Consider the following 22,218-nt stretch of genomic DNA (forward strand, 5'->3'; position numbering starts at 1 on the left):
TTGACCTGCCAAGCCATCTTCCTAGCCCTTCCCTCCTAGATCCTTCAACTTAGTGAAGGCTGTTAAATGTTACCTCTTCCATGTAGCCTAATCCTAACCTCCAGAAGAAGAAATAATTTTCTTCTTTATGTTCCCATGAGACTCATTATATCATAATATTATTTTATTTCTATAATAGACAAAATGGTTTGTCCCAATAACTTGGTTAGATGACTAACTTTCCTGTTGGAATGTGTAAAGATGTTATTTGATGCCATTGATCTTGAAAACATTTTATCAATTCAAAGCCATGTCGGTATTGAGTCTAACATGATAAAACAGTATTTCCCTAGCATGTCACAGTTCTTGGAGAAGCAGAACCAATAGAAAAAGAACATATGCATATACATACTGCATGTGTGTACATTTGCTTTTAATACACAGTGTTGCTTTACATGATTACAGAAACGGAAAAGTCTCATGATCTACAACCTACCAGTTGGCAAAGCAAGCAGTCAGACAGACAGAAATCAAATCTCCACTGCCCTTTTATCCTACTGAGTTCAAGGAATTGGATGGTGTCCAATCCCATAAGGGAGGGTAAGCTGCTCTTTTCAGCCTATCTATTCAAATGGTAACCTCATCCAGAAATACCTTCTCTAGAAGTAAGTTTTTCAACAGTATTATTAACTACCCAACACAGGCTACTTATAAAGAATTAGAGGCTTATTTAGCTCACAGTTTTAGAAGTTTAAAATTTAACACCCTTGGGTTCATTGTAAGGTTTACCAGTTAGCTACATCACCTTATGGCGTGGATATCTACCACAGATGTGTGGCAGAAGCAAGTGATTGTCTCTGGAGATGTCTTCCTTTGTAACAGTCCTCTCCGGAGAATTCAGGGAAGGGCAGACCTACCTTATGCCTCCAGTGTCCTAAGGTCTCATGTCATAAAGTTTCTGCTGACCCCTAAAAAACATTATCCTTGGGACCAGTCCTTGAATACATGAACATTTGAGACACACAGACCACATCTGAACCATACCACACAGATACACCAAGAAGTAATGTTTAGCCGGCTATATGGGCATCCCATGGCCCAGTCAAAGTAACACTACCATCACATTTTTTTTTTCCGAGACAGGGTTTCTCTGTGTAGCCCTGGCTGTCCTGGAACTCACCTTGTAGACCAGGCTGGCCTCGAACTCAGAAATCCGCCTGCCTCTGTCTCCCAAGTGCTGGGATTAAAGGCACTACCGCTCGGCCACACTTACTTTTAAAAAATTCATAACGTATGGAGTAGGCATCCTTAGGCCAATAAACAACCACAATATCATTTTAGAGAGGTCTGAAAAAAATGTGTAGTGTATACAAAAAAATTAACAAACTAGAAGAATCTGCTAAAGAATTATGATCATTCCAACCTCAATTTGAGGGCCAAATAGGCCTGTAAAGCTGCTCTCTGTAGAAAAGAGACTAGTTAAAAGAAAGCTGACTTGAGTAAAATATGGTTGGAAATTAGGTAAATATGGAAAACGTGTTCTTTTTTTTAGCAAGATCAAATAGTTTTGGCACAATTACTTCAGTGGTTTCCTTTATTTATTTACATTTTAAAATGCTCAGAAAAAAGTGACACAAGGCCACTTTATCCATCAATGTTTGTTTAGTGTTTCTTCTATACCAGGCTGGACTAGATTCTTGGGTTGCATCATAAATAAAAAGTAGCCCGTGCTCCTATCTCACTAGCTAATGACCAACATAATTCATGAAAACTAATGTAAAATATACACATAGAATAAATAGCATTTACTCATCTTATTAAGTCAAGTGAGTATTTACAATGCCAACTCATGAAACAGAAACCAGAGGTGGATGTTTTTCAAGACGATTTTAGCTTAGTTCCTATCATGAATGGCCTAAGCATCTGCTCTGTGCTTGGGGGATGCAATGTGATATTAATATCAACATCATCAACACACAGGAATGAAAGGCAGAAGGAAGGAAAAGAGTAAGCTGCCCCCAAAGGCAATTAAAAATACTCTGGTCTACCTCCTGTTTTTGTACCATGCATACTGCTCTTTTTTATTGTCCATTGTACTTAGTTGAGTTCAACCTGACTGATACTGACTAGGCTTTATTTCTTGTCTAACTGTAGAGAGCTGTGCTCATAGAAAAGGAGCTTCTGATGGAAGAATATGCAGTTCTGATCAGTGTCATAGCTAAGTGTGTGGGGAGGGAATCGGTCGGGCCCTGTTACTAAAGAACTGCTGCTATCTGAACATTGCATGCATTTCAGAGAGATCTCAGAAGATTTGCAGAGCATGTTTAAACTAAGAGAGGCTAGTCTGATACTTTCTATGCTGATCTATTTGTTCTGCTTTGCCCCCCTCTTTCTTTCCTCCAATGTATTCTTCCTCACAAGGGCAGAATCCAAGTCTGACATAGTATGAGAGAATGGGGTAGTGTAGTCTATAATCTGTTAGGGAGATTTAAAAGTTAGCCCTTTTAACACATGGCTCACAGCCATAAATATGCTTACAAAATTGCTTCCTGTGCAGTCATAATGACCACAGAGAAGCAGAAATAAAAAGGAAACAGTGAGATGAGAGTTCTGAGGAAATCTTTAGCAGAACTTCATAATTTTTTATTAAGCTTTTTAAAAAGTCATGCAGACAAGCACTTGAGAGGCAGAGGCAGATGGATCTCCGTGCATTCAAGGCCAGGCCAGTCTATATAGTGAGTTCTAGGACAGCCAGAGCTACATAGTGAGACCCTGTCTCAAAAGATTACACAAAGAAATATACTTCAGAAAATTAAATGCCTTACAACAGCAAACCACAAATCAAAATTCATAAAATTTACATATAAAATAGCATTTATTTGGTATTAAATTATTTTTTAGGAATATGAATTTGAGAATTAACTATTGAAGGAAACCTTTTCTTTGTCTGTGGCTATATTGTGACTAAGAGATTTGGTTTTGGTTTTTGTTTTTAGATCGATTTATTATTATATATAAGTACACTGTTGCTGACTTCAGATGCACCAGAAGAGGGCGTCAGATCTCATTACGGGTGGTTGTGAACCCAGGACCTTCGGAAGAGCAGTCAGTGCTCTTACCCACTGAACCATCTCGCCAGCCCCAGACTACGAGATTTGTAATCTGCCTAAACATGTTACTAAAAATATAAGTTGATGGAACTCACGCGGATTCAGTAGCCTCACGGAGAGCCTGAAGGGAAGCCAACACGTTCTTGGAATTGTCCAGCTGCATAATGCTATTGAAGGGAGTACTTGGCTTTCTAGGGCCCTAGAAACTCTGACAGGTGCCCTGTTTCAGCGACCCTCACTTATTGCTGCAGTAAAGAGGCAGCTTCAAGTAAGGACTATCTACGAGAGCAAAATGATAGACTATGATCCTGAAAGAAGATTAGGAATCTTTTGGGTGAGCTGTGAAGCTGGCACCTACACTTGGACACTATGCATACACCTTGCTTGTTACTGGGAGTTGGTGGTCAGATGCAGGAGCTTGGGAGGGTGTGCTATGAAGTCATGAGTGAAAAGGATCGCATGGTAACAATGCATGGTGTACTCCATGCTCAGTGGCTGTATGGTAACCCAGTGTTCTTCCATATGAGGATGGCATCGAGGTCAACCAGGAGATTGTGGTCATTACCACTAAGGGGGAATCTATCTGCATGGCGACTGCATTGATGACTACAGCAGTGATTTCTACCTCTGATCATGGTATAGTAGCCAAGATAAAGAGGGTGGTCATGGAAAGAGACACTTATCCTCACAAGTGGGGTTTAGGTCCAAAGGCAAGTCAGAAGAAGATGATGATCAAGCAGGGCCTTCTAGACAAGCATGGCAAACCCACAGATGATCCCCTACCACATGGAAACAGGATTCCCATTGACTACCGTGATTCTGGCAAGACAGCACTGGTTGCTGGAGCAGTGCAAGCTCCTCAGTTAGCTGCTGAAGCAGTCAGCATCGTAAAAAGGAAGCAGGATAGTGGGAGTGAAAGAGATGAGACCCCCTCCAATAGTTCCCCAGTTGAGGAAGGAAAAGAAGAAGAAAAAGGATAAAAAGCCCCAAAACTGTGCTAGAAAGAGGGGGCAAGGCAGGAGATGGGGACATGACACCACCAAAAAGAAAACGAAGAAGAAAGTAGAAGTGGTGGAAGAGATGTCTGAATAGTATAAGACACTTCTTGAAGTATTATGTCTGGCTGGGAGGAGAAATAAAAGCCTTACTGAAAAAGCTTTTTTGTTGAGGGAGTAGAAAGTTCTGGTACACTTTTATCTGCCACTTATGATCTCAGTGGTAAGCTGATGTGGCCATCTCATCCCATCCTGTCCTGTTTTAAGGATATGAGAGATAAAATCAGGCCTTTGCCACCAACTCCTCTGCTTACTTGAGGAAGCCACATCTTTAGACATGGCACTGCCTAGTAACTATCTGCAACTATTTACTAATGACCATTTTCAACAATGGTACAGATAGTCCTCTTCTACTTTGCTTTATAAAAAAGTTTGTAAAAATTAAATCTGCTATGTAAAATGGTATGGAACCTTCTGTGAGAAAAAAAGAATGTAATTGAACTATGTTCACTGGGGAAGTCTTATCTCCAGTGTTTGGTGAGGACTGCTCTATACAGGTACTGTACTTGTTGGCCTGGTGGGATCTATGGTGTTTAGGCTAGTACTCTGTGCACTGTTGTGTACAACAGGATTTCTCCAACTCCATATGGCTACTTGTGTTTCTTAGGGAAGCCAAAGCATTCCTGTACCCTCCTGTTTGTTTTCTTTTGAAGAATGGAATTGTTCATAGCTGGGAGAATGTAATTTGTAGCTTTTAAAAAGTATTCCTAGTAGATTTACTAATTGATAATAATCTTGGACTAGCAGAGCAAAAATGAGAATATTTTTATTAAAAATCTGGGGTTTGTGTCCTAAAAAAAAAAACAAACGACATAATCATCTTTACATTTAAACCAAGGCATTAGTTAAAATACTAGATATCTGGATATATTGTCAACAATATTCACATATTTAATTATATATGTATTTATTCATAGTATAAATAGTTTAAGACAAGAGTGTGAGACAGAATCTTTGTAGGCTAGGCTGGCTTCAAATTTGCAATGTAGTAGAGGGTGGCCTTGAACTCCTGATCCTCCTGCTTCTACTGCCTGAGTATTGGGATTGCGGATGTTTACCTTCTCTCCTGCCTGTTTTATATTCATCTTCCCTTCTTTCTTTTTGTTCTTTCTGTCTTTCTTTTTGTGTGACATAGTCTCACTCTAGACAGTCCTGGCTGGTCTGGAACTTGCTATGTGGCCTGCACTCAAACTCACTGAGAGATCTGCCTGCCTGCCACTGTTCCCTGAAAGCTGGGATTAAAAGCATGTACCTCTATGCTGAGTTTGTATTCATTTTTAGAAATTGATTTTTAATAAAGTCTTTTTCACTATCTCCTTCATGACTTTCTGCACTGTATCGAATGCTTTATCTGTTTCTGCGCTCCTGAAACACACATCATTCATTCACTCAGCAGCAGCAGCATCTTGTCAATCATACTATAAAAAGGATTTTCTGTGTGTATGTTCTTTTGACTAACCAAGAATACTCCACTCAAACATAATATCATTTTATTATTGTTTTAATCTCTGAATTGCTTAGCTGAACAGTATACTGAGATTTCCTTTAGTATAATATTTGATCCTAAAAGCTTGACTTGTAATAATAATAATGATAGTTAATTAACATGATCTTTGTTATAGACAATTATATTCTGCATTACCCAGATACTTTTTAGGCAAAATTACTTGAACTCTTAAGTTACTTTTGTACTTTATTTTGCTGCTTTTTGTTAGTTTTCAAATATTTTACTATCAAATACTTAAACAGTATTTTGAGTCAAAATGAAACCCTCAATCTCCATTAGAAGCTAAAGATCTGAAAATTATCATTAAAGTACTTGAGAGACTCTTTAATTATTTATAAAATGTCTTTTGAATATTTTGTGTTATGTAACATACCAACTGAAGTGGAAACTTAAGGTTTTTTTGGAAAGTCAGTTGTATTGGATGGTGTTTTGCTGGGGCAAACGCGTGTTTTCATGAAGCAGACGCAAGTGGAAGGATGGTTTGCTAAAGCAGACACGCAAAGGAATGTTTTTTGCTGAAGCAAACACACATGAAAGGGTGTTTTACTAAAGCAAGCACGTGAAAGAATGCATGATGAAGGATTTTTCACTAAAGACATCCATATATTGATTCACCTTACATTGTGCTATTGAGCTCCATTTGTTATGATTCCATAAAGAGAAAAGCACCAAAAAACTTCTCATAAGATTCCTGAGTCTTCTTGCTGCTTCCTCAGACTTGCACTGATTGGCAGAGTGATGTCAAACTCAAAACAAACTCAGGTGGAGTCTGCTAAGAGACTCATTTGCTGAGGCGAAACATGTGGTGAGGCAAGACCTGTGGAGGATATTTGGACCCATGGCAAGTGATGGAGGCAGGACTTGATTGCATAACTTGCATAGTGTGCTAGTGGAGCAACACTTCTTGGTCTCTTGTCTGCTGATTTTCATTTCGTTGAGAGAGGCATGACAAAAAACTTCTCCTGGCATCCCTGGTGGTCCTGGTCACTCCTGCTGACCTGTGCCATCTTGGCTGAGGTCTGGCTGTCTCTGTATCATGCCACTGCTGCTGATTCGTGTTTGCTCTCCCAACACTACTGAAGTGGACTGCTGGTATATTCATGAAGTGTTTGCCAGTGGATTGTGCTGCTGTTGCTGCTGCTGCTGACTCCTGTGAACTGAATTGCTTATTTCCTGACAGTGCAGATAGGATTTGCTCCAAGGAATATACGGGTCCATTGCCCCTGTATCCTAATAACCTTTCCTTTCCACTACCTCTGGTGGGTGGTAGGCTAGATGGGAGGTTAAAGCATTTAAGAACCGTTATTAAAATTAGGTTTCAAAAAAATTTAAGCCTACATTCAAGGCTATGACATCAAGTCATAATAGGGTCAAAACATTCTAAAGACTTAAAGTTTTATTTAAGGTCTGGAGAAATGCTCAGTAGTTAATAGCACTTGCTGTTCTTACGGGGACTCAGATTTAGTTCCCACATTAGGCAGCTCGCAACTGCCTGGAACTTGTTTTAGGGGATTGAGATTCTCTTCTGGCATCCATGCATGGTACCTGCACAAATGTAGTTCAGACATATGTATTCAAACACACATACAATTTCTTCTTCTTTTTTTTAAAGATCTATTTATTTATTATATTTATAAGTACACTGTAGCTGTCTTCAGATGTGCCAGAAGAGGGCATCAGATCTCATTACAGGTGGTTGTGAGACACCATGTGGTTGCTGGGATTTGAACTCAGGACCTTTGGAAGAGCAGTCAGTGCTCTTAACCTCTGAGCCATCTCCCCTAGCCCCCTACAATTTCTTTTAAAGAAAATAAAACTTTTTAAAAAGTGTGGCAGTGTGAGCCCCTGACTTGCCAGCAAGAAAGGCACCACAACAGGATCCTTCTGCACATGTTTATTGGGAGAGCTTGATTGCAGAGGCGAAAAAACCCTGAGCCCCAGAACTGGCGCTGCTTATATAGGCCTAGGAGAGGCGTGTCTACACCCAATTGGTTATGCTTTCAGTACCTCATTTGCATGCCTCAGGCCAGGCAGTGACTCAGCAAAAAACTCTACTGCACATGCGCACATTGGTTGTTTACCCAAACTTATGGGTGGTAGCCAGAGCCACCTTGTAATGGCGTATGTGGCTTCCCACATGGCAGTGTGACTTTAGTTTTTTGTTTGTTTTTAAAGATTTTTGGTTTTGTTTTGTTTTTGCTTTTTCAAGACAAGGTTTCTCTGTGTAATAGAACCCTGGCTGTCCTGGACTCATTCTGTAGACCAGGCTGGCAAATCTGCCTGCCTCTGCATCCCACATGCTAGGATTAAAAAGTGTGCCACTACACCCAACCAAGTTTTTTATTTCTTATTATTTAATCCTTAAGGCTTAAATTTATATATTTGTATATGTGTGGGTGCATATAAAAATCAGAACAAGAGGAAAAACATTTACTATCAATATACTGTATTTACTACATATGTTACATATAGATTGTTTTCTCAAAACTTTTTTGGAATAAATTTTATTGAAAAATTACTTTGATTTTCAATTCAGCTAAGTGATGATGCTGAAATCCCCCAATATACCCAGCTCTCTGAGGCCATAGCTCATTTCACTGTGAACTTAATCACCTTTGAATTGAGATTTAGTATTTGCTTGTAAGTATCTGTTATTTTACGCATCTCCAGAATTGTAGGGGAGAATGGTGATTGGCTATGTTTGGCATAATTACTAGTGTCTATTAAGCAAATGTAGGAAGATGGAGAAAGGCAGACCTAAGGCAGAGGAAGGGGTTTTTGAGAACCACAGTGGGGGGCTGAGAGATGGCTCAGTGGTCAAGACTCACAACCATCTGTAATGGGATCTGGTGTGTCTGAAGACAGGGACAATGTATTCAAATATATAAAAATAAATAAATCTTTTTAAAAAAAAAAAAGACCCACAGTGGAATCAGCCTTGTCAAGCTGATGCCGTAAGCAGGTGCTATGCCATGATGGGCAAGGTGATGCTGTAAGCAGGTGCTCTGCCATGATGGGCATATGCTTCCTCTCCAACTGGGTGCAGGACTTGGGGTTCCCTGGGAGCCTTGTAAGATTTACAAACTTATTAGGATATATGAACTGTGCAAAATGAGGTGATTCATCATGACATTTCCAAATACAATTGATTTTTAAAGACTTCAGATCAAAAGTCTCCAGCTGAGGATACAGTTGAGGGTAAGAGGCCCCTTGCCTTTGTGTAATCTCCAGTACCTGCAGCTCCCCACCTCTTCTTCTCCATCATTCTTATAGAATGCAAGGATTACAATGAAAAATAACCAGAAGAGGAAAGCAGCCCTCAGATTACTACTAGAATATATCTTGCCCTCTTCCCCACAGTCTCTGTTGCTTCAAATACAAGGCAGAGATCATGTGACGTTTTGGAAAAGTACTACATGCCAGGGAAGGCAGACAGAGGCATAGCCACAGGTCATGGTCTTAGTCACTGCCACTGAATTTTTATCCTTCCTTTAGAGAGCCAACAAATACATAGAGAGAGACGTATTTCTAGCAAATCTAGATTAAGAGTAGATAGGAATAAATTTAACTTTAACATTACTGTCCTTTGGCTCCCAAACCGCTGCTGCTTGGTAGAATTGTTTACTTTCTCTTCTGTCTAGATTTATATAAATGGGTGTACCTTTTATTCTGGATCTGAAAGGCTGCCACTCAAGTTCTGTGAATAAGCCCTTTACCTGTGTTGACAGAACTCCACAGAGCAGCCCAAGCAAATGCATATGCTTGTTGCTAGGACACCAGGATGTTTCCATAGCAGCAGGCCACTACTGTTGTTTGCCACTCTCTTGGCTAATAGCACATACACCTGTTCCTTAAGAAATATGCTGTTTTTCTTTATAATAAAGCAAACACTCAGTAGGAAATAGCAAAAACTGCATATCTGTGGCTTTTCTGTAGCTTTACTGAAAGAAAATTACACACACAACGCTGGTGACATATCAGTCTTCAATATATAAGAAAATGTTTTCTATGATCAACTGATTCACTTGTTATGTTTTTAGCTCACCTAGCACAGAGAGAAATCGAATCAACATGGTATATTTCTGAGACTACATTCGTTCTTCATGGTGCTCAAGGAGTGAGCATATTTTTATGAGTTTTTCAGATATTACCTATGATATCTTTTTAGGAAAGTCATGTGGGTTTTTTTGTTGTTGTTGTTTTCTTTTGATTTGTTTAATCCTACTGGTATCTAATTGTGAACAAAGTACCCCACTACTACCTATAACCAGAGACCAGGACTTGTGTGTGTAGACAAAGAAAGGGGTGGGGAAGCCCTCAGATTTAGAGCAAGTATTACTTTTTTTAAAAATCTACTCATAAGTAACAAACACCTGGCTTTATGAATGTCATGGTCTCAGGGGCTGGAGAGAAGGCTCAGCGGTTAAAAGCACTGTCTGCTCTTCTAGAGGTCCTGGGTTCAATTTATAGCACTCACATGGCAGCTCACAGTTTTCTCTAACTCTTGTTCCAGGGGACCCGACACCCTCACACAGACACACATGCAGGCAAAATACAAATGTACATTAAAAAAATAAAAGTAAATATTTTTAAAAAGACTGCCAGGGTCTATGCCAAGAGAGAGTCTCCTATTGCTGAGGAAAACACCACCCCACTACTCTAAGACACAAGTATAACTGTGTGAATGAGGCTACAGAATTTAATTAATGGACACTGCCATTCTTCCCTAATATTGACTGTCTAAGCAGAACCACTGACATCACACACATAACTATTACATCATTTTTTCGTTTCCCTTCTTTGGTGAAACAGAGTGTCACTATGTACTTAGGCTGGCCTCAATTTCACAGCAATCCCCTGGCTCTGCCTTCTGAGTGCTGGAATTGCTTAACTGCCACCCCAGCAGACTTCAGACATCTGTGGTTCAGACATTTTCTTCCTTGAAACATACATACTAAGCTCAGGGTCTAAGGAAAGTGAGGTCCAGATTAGTGGTAAGACCTCAAGCACATAAATCTTACTCTTTGGGAAGAAGCCTCACTATTTAACGAAGCACTAAAAGCTATTATCAGACGATTAGACATGAGAATTTGACCTAGATGGAAAGATTAAGTGACCAAACAGAATGGAACACATGTAAAACTGATGGCTCACCGAAGCTACAAAACTGGCTTCAGAAAGAAATTATTTCACTTTTCAGAGAGCCTCTGAATGTCTTGAAAACAGAGCCTGCCCATCACATGTCAAGGCAGCACACACACTTTGACTCAGGATTCTTATTTGTTTCAGGTTAGCTGCTTTCCTGAACATGATTACCCAAGCATATGTCATTATAATTTAGATCCTCACTATATGTCATTATTGTGTGACAGATCTATCCTTGGGAGGCAACACACCATACACATACTCACATGTCTACTCACCCCAAATATGGATCCCACAACAGACCAAAGTAAAGGATATCAGCAAGTCAGACTTGGTGAACCAATGAGATTATCAGGGTTACTTATAGGAATGTGGATGAGGGGGTTATTAACAGGAACAGAAAGGACTCAAAGAAATCTGTTTCACTGAAGCTCACCCAGCACTGGTGACAGCACACAAAAGCTGAGACCTGAAGGAGACTATACAGCCTGCAGGCAGCCCACAAATTGAAGAGCTTCCTTTCCAGGTGGCTCAGTTGTTTTGATCCGCTTCCAATGCAGGTTGGCTGGTTTTTGTTTCTTCTAGGCAGTTTAGCTCGTCACTGCTCTTTCCAAGTGACTAAGCTTATCTCAGAGTGATTTTTAGCAGTCTTTACTATTTACATTTGAGGTGGAAGTGAATCTGGTCAGTTTCAGGGACTTCCTGAAGCTGTTTTGAGTTGTTTACTTCACTTGAGTTGTTTTGAGTTGTTTATGCTTTCCTCTGAAGTATTTCACTCTCCTTAGGATAGTCTGTTGTTTCATCTCCTTAAAAAAAAAATAAATAAATCTAACTTAAGTTTCCAGCCAAAATGGAAGTTTTTAATCTCAGAGAAAATTGCTGTACAACACTCACCTATACTATATATCTTTGTTCTTTATCTATGGGAAATATAGTCCATGGTTTCCAGTAGATATCTGAAATCAAGGTTACAGTAGGACCCTATATATAATATGTTTTTTCTTATACATACATACAATAAAGCTTAATTTAGATGTTATGAATACTAGGAAATTAACAGTAATTCTAAGGTAGACAACTAAAATAATATACTATAATGAAAGTTATAGAAATTTATTCTCTCAAAATATTTTCTGCTTTCACATTCTCAGGAAAGCAGAACATTTTTTCTTTTTCTTTTTTCTTTTATTAGATATTTTCTTTATTTACATTGCAAATGTTATCCCCTTTCCTAGTTTCCCCTCCAAAAATCCCCTAACCCCTCCCCACCTCCCCCTGCTTCCCAACCCACCCACTCCTGCTTCCTGGCCTTGGCATTCCCCTATACTGGGGCATAGAACCTTCACAGGGCCAAGGACCTCTACTCCCCTTGCTCTTCCTCTGGAAGATCAGTCAGTGCTCTTAACCACTGAGCCATCTCTCCAGCCCCCAAGAAAATGTTAACAATAGTTTTTGTTCTTATTTTCCTTTAGAGATTTTCTATATTTTTAATTGTCTCTATAATTAAACTGTTACTCAAAAAATTAAAAATGAAAGCCAAAATATTAAGTGAATACAAAAATCCAGCTCAATGTTTTCTTTTGAGGCCTTCACTGATAGGGTCATTTCCACACAACACTAAGTATATACCATCCTTAACCATGTTCCATTATGGGCCAGAAGCTTTCTAAAAACCAACCAAACAAAAAACCAATGACTCAACTCCTAGCTAAAAACCAAGAGAAATGAAAACATGTCCTTTCAAAACCTCTTACACAACTGTTCCTAGTGTATAGACATAGCCCATGTATTTCTCAACTGACACAGGGTCAGTGGAATGGTTCCTTATAATGATAATTGATAAATCATCTGTGTCTACACTGTTATCTTCAGAACTTCACATGTTCTATTACAAGGCAAGGGAGAATTATTGTGAGACTCAGCAATCTGTTATTGGTGTCACAGATGGAAGGAGACCATTGTCCAAACAATTCAGGGATCTAACGAGGATGCTAATGAAGGTAAGGATACAGATTCCCTTCATATTTTCCAGAAGGAATGTATCTCTGACAGCACCTTAATTTTAGCCCATTGTGGCCAACACCGTATGTTCTACCTATAAAAATTTAAGGCAGTCAATTTACATTGTGTTGGTTTGTTAAAGAAACACCAAACTAAGATAAATAGAATATTACTCAGCACTAAAAGCAACGAGTACCAATATATGCTAAAACATGGATAAACCTTGAAAACAGGGTGCTAAATGGTTAATGTAATCATAGAAGTCCACATAGCACATAGTCCGTTTCTGTGAGAGTATGAAGAGTGGCAAATATACAGACAGAGACAGAAATATCAGTGGCTGAGTAAAGAGAAAGCAAGCAAAGCACCTGCATTCATCTACCTCTGCTTCCAAGATGCAGATGCCCTTTGACCATCCACCTGACAGCTGTGCCACCATGTTGTCATCACCATGGAAGCCCCTTCCTTCAGTTGCCTTTGTCTGTGATTTTGTTACAGAGGTGAGAAAAGTGCCTAGTACAGAGACATAGACACAGTGCTTCTCTATCTGGTCTCAGCTTATCCAGGGTTAGGGACAGCTTGGCTTCACCTTTAACCCTTGGGCCCAGCCTACGATGATTTATGCTTTCCCGCAGATGTTGGTTTTCTTCCCTTTCTTCACCTACACAGTGAGATGCTGTCTCAAACCCCCTACCAAAACACAACATCCAAAACAAGGCATTCATTCTGCAATATTTAAATTAAGTTTTTAAAAAAAACTATCTTCTCAAACATTTATTATTTCTTTATATGAAAACATTTTAAGATTCCCCCTACTAAAACACAAAAACCAAAATAAGACATATATGTTTTAGAATGTTAAAATTAGATTAAAAATTCTATCTTCTCAAATATTTGCTATTTCTTTATGTGAAAACATTTAAGTTCCCTTCTATATTTTAAACTGTAAAACTTGACATTTTATTATCTTTAGTCATCCTACTATGCAATAATAGCACATTAGAGTTGCTTAGATCTGATTTACACAGTAAGCACGTGTATCAAAACATCCCGTGCTCCCTGTTAATATGTATAATTTCCATTTTCATGTATGGTTGAAAAATAAATGGAATAATTATCTATATTCACTCAATTGTATAACAATACAACCACACACATACACATACCCTACTGCTATCTGTGTTCAACCAATTTTTGACAGAAAAAAAAAAAAAAAACAAAGAAAAGCAGGAGACAAAGGATAGATTTTTTTTTTCAGGAAATATAGTCCAGACTATCAGGCATGCATATGTATAAAAGTTACCTCCGTCTATACTTTGCATAAACTACGAAATTTCCAAATCTCTGCTATGGAGATCTAACACATCAGCAAGTTATAAACTCAATTTAGTGGGTTGTGACTATTATTTTTTCTTTGTTGTTTTTGTTTTGAAACAGGGTTACTCTGTGTAGCTCTGGCTGTCCTGAAACTTGCTCAGTAGACCAGACTGGCCTTAAACTCATAGAGATCCACCTTCCTTTGCCTCCTGAGTGCAGGATTAAATGCTTGAGCCACCAGTATGACTGTTATTCTTAAACTCCAGAAGACTGAGGTTGTATGCATAAAATCTTGGGTTCAATCCCCAGCATCGCATATGACTAGATACAGTGATACCAGCAGCATTCAGGAGACAGGCAGGAAGACTAGAAGTTTAAGGTTATCCTTGCCTCCATGGTAAATTCAAAGCCAGTCAGGGTTACATGAAATACTTACAAGTCACACACACACACACACACACACACACACACACAGAATAGCACAGGAAATATCAGAATCATTGCCCAGAGTAAAATGAATATTGTTTGTGAAACATGTACTTCAGTTTCATATAGTATGTTTGTGTGTTCTATGTTTATGTATCAGGAAAACAGAAACAATGCTAGTGTATTTTTAACAGTGACAATTTAAAACAGGAAATTGCTTACACAGATGAAAACATTGAGAAGTTGAGCTGAAGATGGCAAAGCGCATGGCTATCTGCAATGGCAGGAACTGCTAATTCCTGTTGGCTGTTGGGGTGAAGAAAACTGGCAGGGCTGTTGGGTTCCAGAGCTGGGTTATCCAACTAGGCTAAAATCAAAGGTGGGGGGCATTTTGTCTAGAGCAGTCCTAGAGAGAGCTCCAGTCTAGATCTCTAAAGTGTTTCCACACTCTTCCTTCTTTCCTGTTTGTGGCAGTGTTTTATATAGGTTAGTTTTAGCCAGTTGGCAGTTGGCAGCCTGAAATATGTAGCTTGTGGGATGGATATTCTTGTATAATATAGAAGAAAAAAATACAGACTGGATTCAAGAGCAAATGGGCCAGAGGCTAGCACAGTGGCAAAGTAAAACGTACTACTGAGGAAGGTCAGTATCTAAAAGATTTGAACAGCTTTACATTATACATTAGAAGACAGAGTTGGTTTGTAGTTTATGCTGTTCTTTGCCTACAGAGAAAAACAAAACCACAGTCTTGGTGCTTAGATGCCAAATTCTTCCTAAAAAATGTCTGTGTGTGTGTGCATGTATATGTGTGTATGTGTGTGCATGTGTATATATGTGTTTGCATGTATGTATGTATGCATGTATGTGTGTGGGTGCGTTTGTGCGCTCTTGCATGTGGAAGGCAGAGGTGCCCTTTGAGTGTCCTTCCTCAGGAGTCTCTCACTTGGACCTGGATCTCACCAAGCCAATTTCTACATCCTGCTTTTTGCATGAGTTTTAGGGATTAACTCAGATCCTTATATTTGTACACCAAGTATTTATCAACTGAACTCTTTCTGCAGCCTGAATTGTACCCTTTTGGTATATGTAAGGAAGGCAGTTTGAAACAAGTTAAACTGGGAGATTAACCCAATTCTCCTAATAGTTTACAAAGGCCTCTTACCAGAGAAAAAAAAAATTGGGCTGGAAATAACTGCACAGAGAATGTATCCAAGCAGCAACGGAACCACACACATCCTTCTTAAGGAAAACTAAGTAGTTAAGAATGGGTAAGGCAGGCATTAATTTGCAGAGGCTGTTAGAGGTTGTATGGAAATTCCTTAAATTGCCTGGATCTCTGAGGAAGCCAACAGCCCAAATTTATGGCTACCACCCTGTTCCTGATTGATGATATCTGCTTCCCCCAGTTCTAAAATTCTGACCTTCGGTTATTTAGTTTTTGATTGCATGCCAAGAAGTGGCTCCCAATAATCCCTCACCAAGCTATCTGCTAGCCTTTCACCACTTCCCTGAGTTTGAATCCTACTTAATGTTTGAGCCCTTGCGATCGATCACACACATCCCAGCACCTCTGTTTGAATTTCTCCACTTAGAGGAGTGGTTCTCAACTATGTTGGGACCTTTTAATACAGTCCTCATCTTATGGTGGCCTCCAAACATAAAATTATTTCATTGTTACTTGATAACTGTAAATTTGCTACTGTTGTAAATTCTAATGTAAATATTTAATATTCACATATTTACAGGATATCTGATATGTGACCCCAAAGGAGTCTCAACCCCCAGGTTGAGAACCTCTGACTTGATAGTGCAAAAACAATGTGCTTCAGCCACTTTCTTTTGTCTGACCACCATTTTTTAAAAAGTGGTTCTGGTTATATTGTTTTGAACACCACTAGATCATTATTTATTGAGAGCCAGACTGGCTGAAGAGAATATATGTCACTTATAAATTTCATCTTAGTTGGTAGTCTCCATGTTCTTTACATGCTCTTAGTTTAATGACCACCAGATGCAACTATGCTGCCACCTGTTGGTAGTCTAGCCTACATGTAAGGAAAGTACTTGGAAAAATTAGGCTTCCATGCAAAAGAAAGTTCTCAGGTGCCAGATGTTTATAATGACCTTTTATTCTGATTGCTTAACACACTTACAAAGAGCATTAGCAGGTTTATAAACAGATGTCAGTAGCTCATAAGTACCAAAGGTTTCTCTGAATATTTGTGACCATCAGTGGGCCTGTGATTTTTGGTGTGAGGTGGCTTTTTTTTTTTTTTTTGAGAGTATCACTATGCAATCCTTGCCATCCTGGAGTTCACTATGTAGACCAAGTTGGCCTCCAGCTTACACTTTCCTCTACTTTAGAGTGCTGAGATCAAAGGCTAGTGTCACCAGGTCTGGTTTGAACCCATGGCTTTTAAAAGTATGATGACCAAATGTTTTAAAGAGAAAGCTTAGTGGTTTTGTTGGTTTTGAACTTCTGTTTTAATTTGATGGTCCTACTATCTCTCCCCACCTTTAAAGAACATTATTCTGCTAGAATTTATCGTCTTCCTTGGTAAAAATTCAAAACACAATTTTGTAAAATGTCAGCTGCAAAATTCAGACAAGTAGGAGTCTAAAGTGAGCATATCACATAATAATAAACTATAATAATAATAAACTATATTATTTAAATAAACTGTCTCCGATGAAGAGTGTTGAGACTGAGCCAGGCCTGCCTGAAAGGTTAGGTAACACCTCCTTTAAGGACCCGATGTTTGCTTTAACTGGACTGCTTGGGGACTTGTGGGCTGAAGCACATTTTCACAGTTGAATGAGGCTCAAGAGTTCAGTGGAAAAACAATTAGACATGAATGACAGACTTGGCTAATGTGGGACTAGGAAGAACATGAAGGTCAAGAAGGTGAAATATCTCTGGGGGGATGGAAGACATCATGTGAGTGGGGATGTCAATCCCAAGCCAAGTGTGACACCATTCTTGAGTCTAGAGCACCTGAGGTAAAGATGAACACGTTAACAAGTTGACCGATGGTTGTGTGAGGGCTTCTTTTCCAGGAGACCTAAGCTAGGAGATGGATCATTGACATTACCTGTGAGGTGAGTTCGCATTGCAGAGTTTCCCCCTCAATAATAATTCCTTAGATGAGCCAAACATTCATTTAGTAGGCCTTAAATGTGGTCTTTTTTAAAAAAAAATCTTAGTGCTGGGCGTGGTGGCGCATGCCTTTAATCCCAGCACTTGGGATGCAGAGGCAGGCAAATTTCTGAGTTCCAGGCCAGCCTGGTCTACAGAGTGAGTTCCAGGACAGCCAGGGCTACACAGAGAGACCCTGTCTTGAAAAAACAAAAACAAAAAAATTTTACAAAAAATCTTAATGAAACCTCTACTTACAAACACAATTACTGAAAATAAAGTCAATGCCAGCATGATGGCATTCTCCCGAATCCCTTGCCACTCTTGAAAAAACTTGGGCAACAGAGATAAGAAAAGCAGCCCCCTCAACCTGAGCTCCATAATGAGACTCTGCCTCAAATACATACATAAATAAAATAAAACGTCTAAAAAGGGCAAGAAAGCAGAAGTGCAAAGTAAGTTAGTTTGGGCCTTTAATGAGCAGTGGACGCCAGGCAGGCGGTATTAGGGGCAGAAAAGATTGCTTGGGAGAAGTGTTTATAAGGAACCAGGGTTAGAAACAACTGTGGACAGGAAGTACCCTGAAAGAGACACTTGTGAAGTGGAGGGACAGGCAGGGAATTAGAAAGTGAGTAGGCACTCAGTTCTAATAACGTTTTGACTATGCCAAAAGGTAGCTCTCAGGTCAAAATTATTCACTAAAGGAGCTCCCTGTAGCAATGAGCCTTTGACGACACTCATGGATTAGCCTGGAGGAACATGGTGTTAGTACCATATAGACTCTGCATCAAATAGTGCATTTTCATCCCTTTATAGAGAGACCTTGCAGCATTAGGGTGGGCGTGACCCACCCTACCCTAAACAGAGCTTTCTGGCAGCTGGCAGGCTCGAGCCTCTAAGGAAACGGAGCTGCAGAGTGGGCTGCTGAAAGCTGTGAATACAATGGCAGCATATCTAAAAGAGAGAAGGAAACAAAAAAACCTCAGCTGAACTTTCCCAGCTGAAGGAAGTAGGAAAGTACCAGGCCTGCAAAGGTCACCTTGGCAACAGAAACCATCTTTCCTGACCTCTGCAGGAAGGAGACCTGAATACCTGATTGTGAACTTTTATTAACTTTGCCCCCCTTCTCCTGTCAGTTTTGACTGCTCACCTCTGACTGGTCTTGTTTTGTTTTTTATTCTGTCGTTGGTTGTTGTTTTGTTTCGTTTTTTTTTTTTTACCAACTTCACATGGGTATATTCAGCTAATTTGGGCAAACTGGGTTCACTTGAGCCCACCTAGTACCCTATAAATTAATCCTTTATAAGGAGGTAGGATTGCTACAGAACCAAGGGAGGAGGAAAGGGAAGGAGGACTTTCCAAGCCTGGCCCCTGACTGGCTGGGAGACTGGCCCCAAACATTCCTATCTCTTTAGGGGAAGAAGCCTGAAGACCAGCGTGTGGATCCCAGCCAGAAGGAAGCCTTTAAGACTCTCTGGGAATGGACTTCTTGGAGGCTTCCCAAGCCTGAGACTTTTGCCCGTGGAAATGAGCTTGCTCAAGCTAGCCTCTAGGACATAATCAACAGCTGCAAGCAGTAAGGGCTCTTTCCAGCCTTGGCCTCAACACACCACAATTCATTCTCATAGCTTCTCACAAGCTCTAAGACCTGATATCTGTATTGGTGACTTACAGATGTGTTTGGTTTGCACACCGAAGCCCACCAAGATTGTTTAAGCTGTAATACTTCCCAGAGTTATGATGGCTCTCAGCCAGCAGCCTGCTGCTTCCAAGAGTTAGAACCTGTTCTCAATCCCGTATGACAATCTGTCTATGGCTATTTTATCCTGCTCAAGATTGTTAATTCTGAATTAACAACAAAAAACCTCCCATTTGTCCTTTTGTTCGGCTCACTCTATACTTGAGGAGAGTGGGAACAAGAACCCTGGGACAGAAGAAAGCCTTCCCTGGCTGATTTAGCTATTGCATTTGGCTGAGTACCACAAAAAGCTAATAGAACCACGGATTCAGCGGAGTCGCTTCGTCAGAATGGTGAGAGCAATTGATTCCCCCTGCATCCATTTTCTTTTTCCTAGGAGGTGTTGGAAGAGAGAGCCTCTGTGGTCAACAGTAGTCCTCTCAGTTGAAAACACTGGGGGTCTTTCAGCCAAATAAAACAAGCACTAGTGACTAGTGTGACTACCAGGCTGAAATTTCAGAGTTCAGGCTTGTTACAAGTGACTGGATCAGTTTTCCACAGCCCTTAACAATACGATGTCGATCCTATTTTAGTTTCTGTTTCTTTCCACAGAAACCTGCCCATTTCGTGGGGTTGAGATGAAGTTCTAAAGAAACTTAAAGTTTCTGGCTTGGATGACATCCTGCATTACAGGGACTAAACCTGGTCCCCTGACTGTTCTTAGGGTGTGGGTGGGAAATCTGCACTCTGTATTCTTGCTGTCTTTTGAATCCTGAATATCACCTGATCACAGGCCCTGTCTTTTGACTCTCCCTTTGGACTGCTGGTTGCTACATGTAAGTAGTGGGTTTGTCAAAGACGCTGTACTAGTGTCAGGTTTTGCCTGGCCTCTGTCAAGAATGCTGTTAACTAGCTGATGTGGAAGGCAGTGAGATATGGAAAGATTGCTAGCTGCATGCCCACAAAGGGCTTCCCACCAGAGGTTGGAGGGTGTGCAGGAAGGCAGAGGCCTCTTATAAGCTTGGGCTAGAGTCTCATGGCAAGGTAGGTGATGTGACATGACATTGTCCTGTCCTCTTGGAGGAGTAAGGGGTGGTAAGAGAGCTTTTTCCTTAGGGTATGGGGAAGTTCTCAATGTTGTTCTACACTGTCTGAGGCAAGGAACAATGGATGGATACACAGCCCTGGGTGTCTCAACAGGACCTGAGTCATTGCTGTGTTAGTGCTTGTGTGAATGGATTGGTCTAGGACCCTGACAATTGGCAAATTTCTCAAACTGTAGTGATAATCTTCATTGCTCTCTTCAGGCTGCATGTTTAGAAAGTTTAACTCAAGTCTGGTAACTCTAGTGTGTTTCAAATAAGTACAGACTTTGCAGGAGAATGCTAGCTGACAGCTTATGGAGTCTAGTCTATGTGTGCATGGGCACTGGGTTCAGCTCTTCTTGGGCATGGTAGGATGAGGATTTTATAGCCCACACTTTACCTGCAGTGACATACCTACTCCAACAGGGCCACACCTTCTCATAGTGCCACTCCCTGGACCGAGCATATATACAAACCATCACATGCTTCATGGCCCAGTCATCTTGGCCCTTGGATTGTTCCCACTTTCAAATCTCACCTAGTTGCATCATGTCTATTCTCTGTGCTGCTCACACACTGTTCCCATATGCTGTCCATCACCTCCTTGAATAGCTGCCCATAAAACCTGCTCTGATTGCAGCTGTTTGTCCACTTTTGTGCCCAGAAGGAAATGCCATCTCTTCATAACAGGTGAACAATTGTTGCTCTCACGCCTTAGTGGGGCATTCATCCAGGTCTGTACACTTTGGTTTTCATTACATAAATAAAAGCAATTATACATACTACTCTGTACTCTTATCCTAGTATATTTTGGAATTTTCTTATTCATTTCATAAAGGGCCTTATTTCTCATGCTGAGTAGTAGTCTTTTTATAGATGTACTATTTATTTTTCAAGCAGTTCCTGTTGATGGAATCACACTAATTAGAGATCTCAACCAATTGACTTTAATGAATAATTAATTTACATCATGTAACAAATATATCCTTTGTTGTGGGGTGTGGCAATCAAGGTCTGTGCATGCTTCTAGGTAATTGTCACCTCAGAGCCACATCCTCATTCTAACACCTGTGACTTGCAACATGTGACCTTGGTTACTGGGCATTAAAATGATAGAGATAGATTTTATCCAGTAACTACTGTCCACAGTGGAAAGACTCAAGATCTATTCCACTTGTTACAGAGGCAACTGGGCATTTCAAAGACAACAAGGGAGAAGAGGAATGAGCAGGGTTAAGTCTGGGAAATGAAAATGAAGAAAAACACACGGAAGATTGGCCAATGTAAATGTATGGGGCAGCTGTGTGGAGAGTCTTGAAGCTAGATTTCTGACCTCCCACAGTGAGGAATAGTTACATTTCAAAGGAATGACTTTCACATCCTTGAGAATGATACTCAGAGATTGTAGGCTATATATATCTTAAAGGGACAAAGGTCTTAACTGTTTCGTAACAGTTAAGAATAAATTCAGTTCTTAACTGAAATTAAGTTTCATAGAGCTTTTAAAACTAAATGCTCTATGAAAGAAGGTGTCAGGTGTTGGCTGAACTTGAGCTGTTTCAGACTCCAACTCAAAGAGAACCTGAACTATTCTAGTGATACAGCTGGTGGGCACTCAAAGCCATCCTAAGATTGGGCTTCGTATAGGGGTTTGTTTGGATTTAGGTCATCAGGGGACAAGAGCTTTTTTGTAGTTCTAACAATGCAGCCTCATGATAAACTTTACAAGTGCGACCACTGGATCAAGTTGCCCTGTTAGAGAAAGGCGTTGTGCTTCTG

At 40.1% G+C, this 22,218-nt stretch overlaps 2 pseudogenes; one reads left to right on the plus strand and one right to left on the minus strand.

Annotated features, from left to right (window-relative positions):
- Positions 1 to 3,252, minus strand: part of LOC110285107 (uncharacterized) — a 55,749-nt pseudogene extending 52,497 nt beyond the window's left edge.
- Positions 3,229 to 4,181, plus strand: LOC110285108 (H/ACA ribonucleoprotein complex subunit DKC1 pseudogene; annotated as a pseudogene).
- The last annotated feature ends 18,037 nt before the right edge of the window (positions 4,182 to 22,218 follow it).

The sequence above is a fragment of the Mus caroli genome, unplaced genomic scaffold, assembly GCF_978045245.1.
Source record: "Mus caroli unplaced genomic scaffold, Mus_caroli_1 scaffold_19, whole genome shotgun sequence".
NCBI classification, from domain to species: Eukaryota; Metazoa; Chordata; class Mammalia; order Rodentia; family Muridae; genus Mus; species Mus caroli.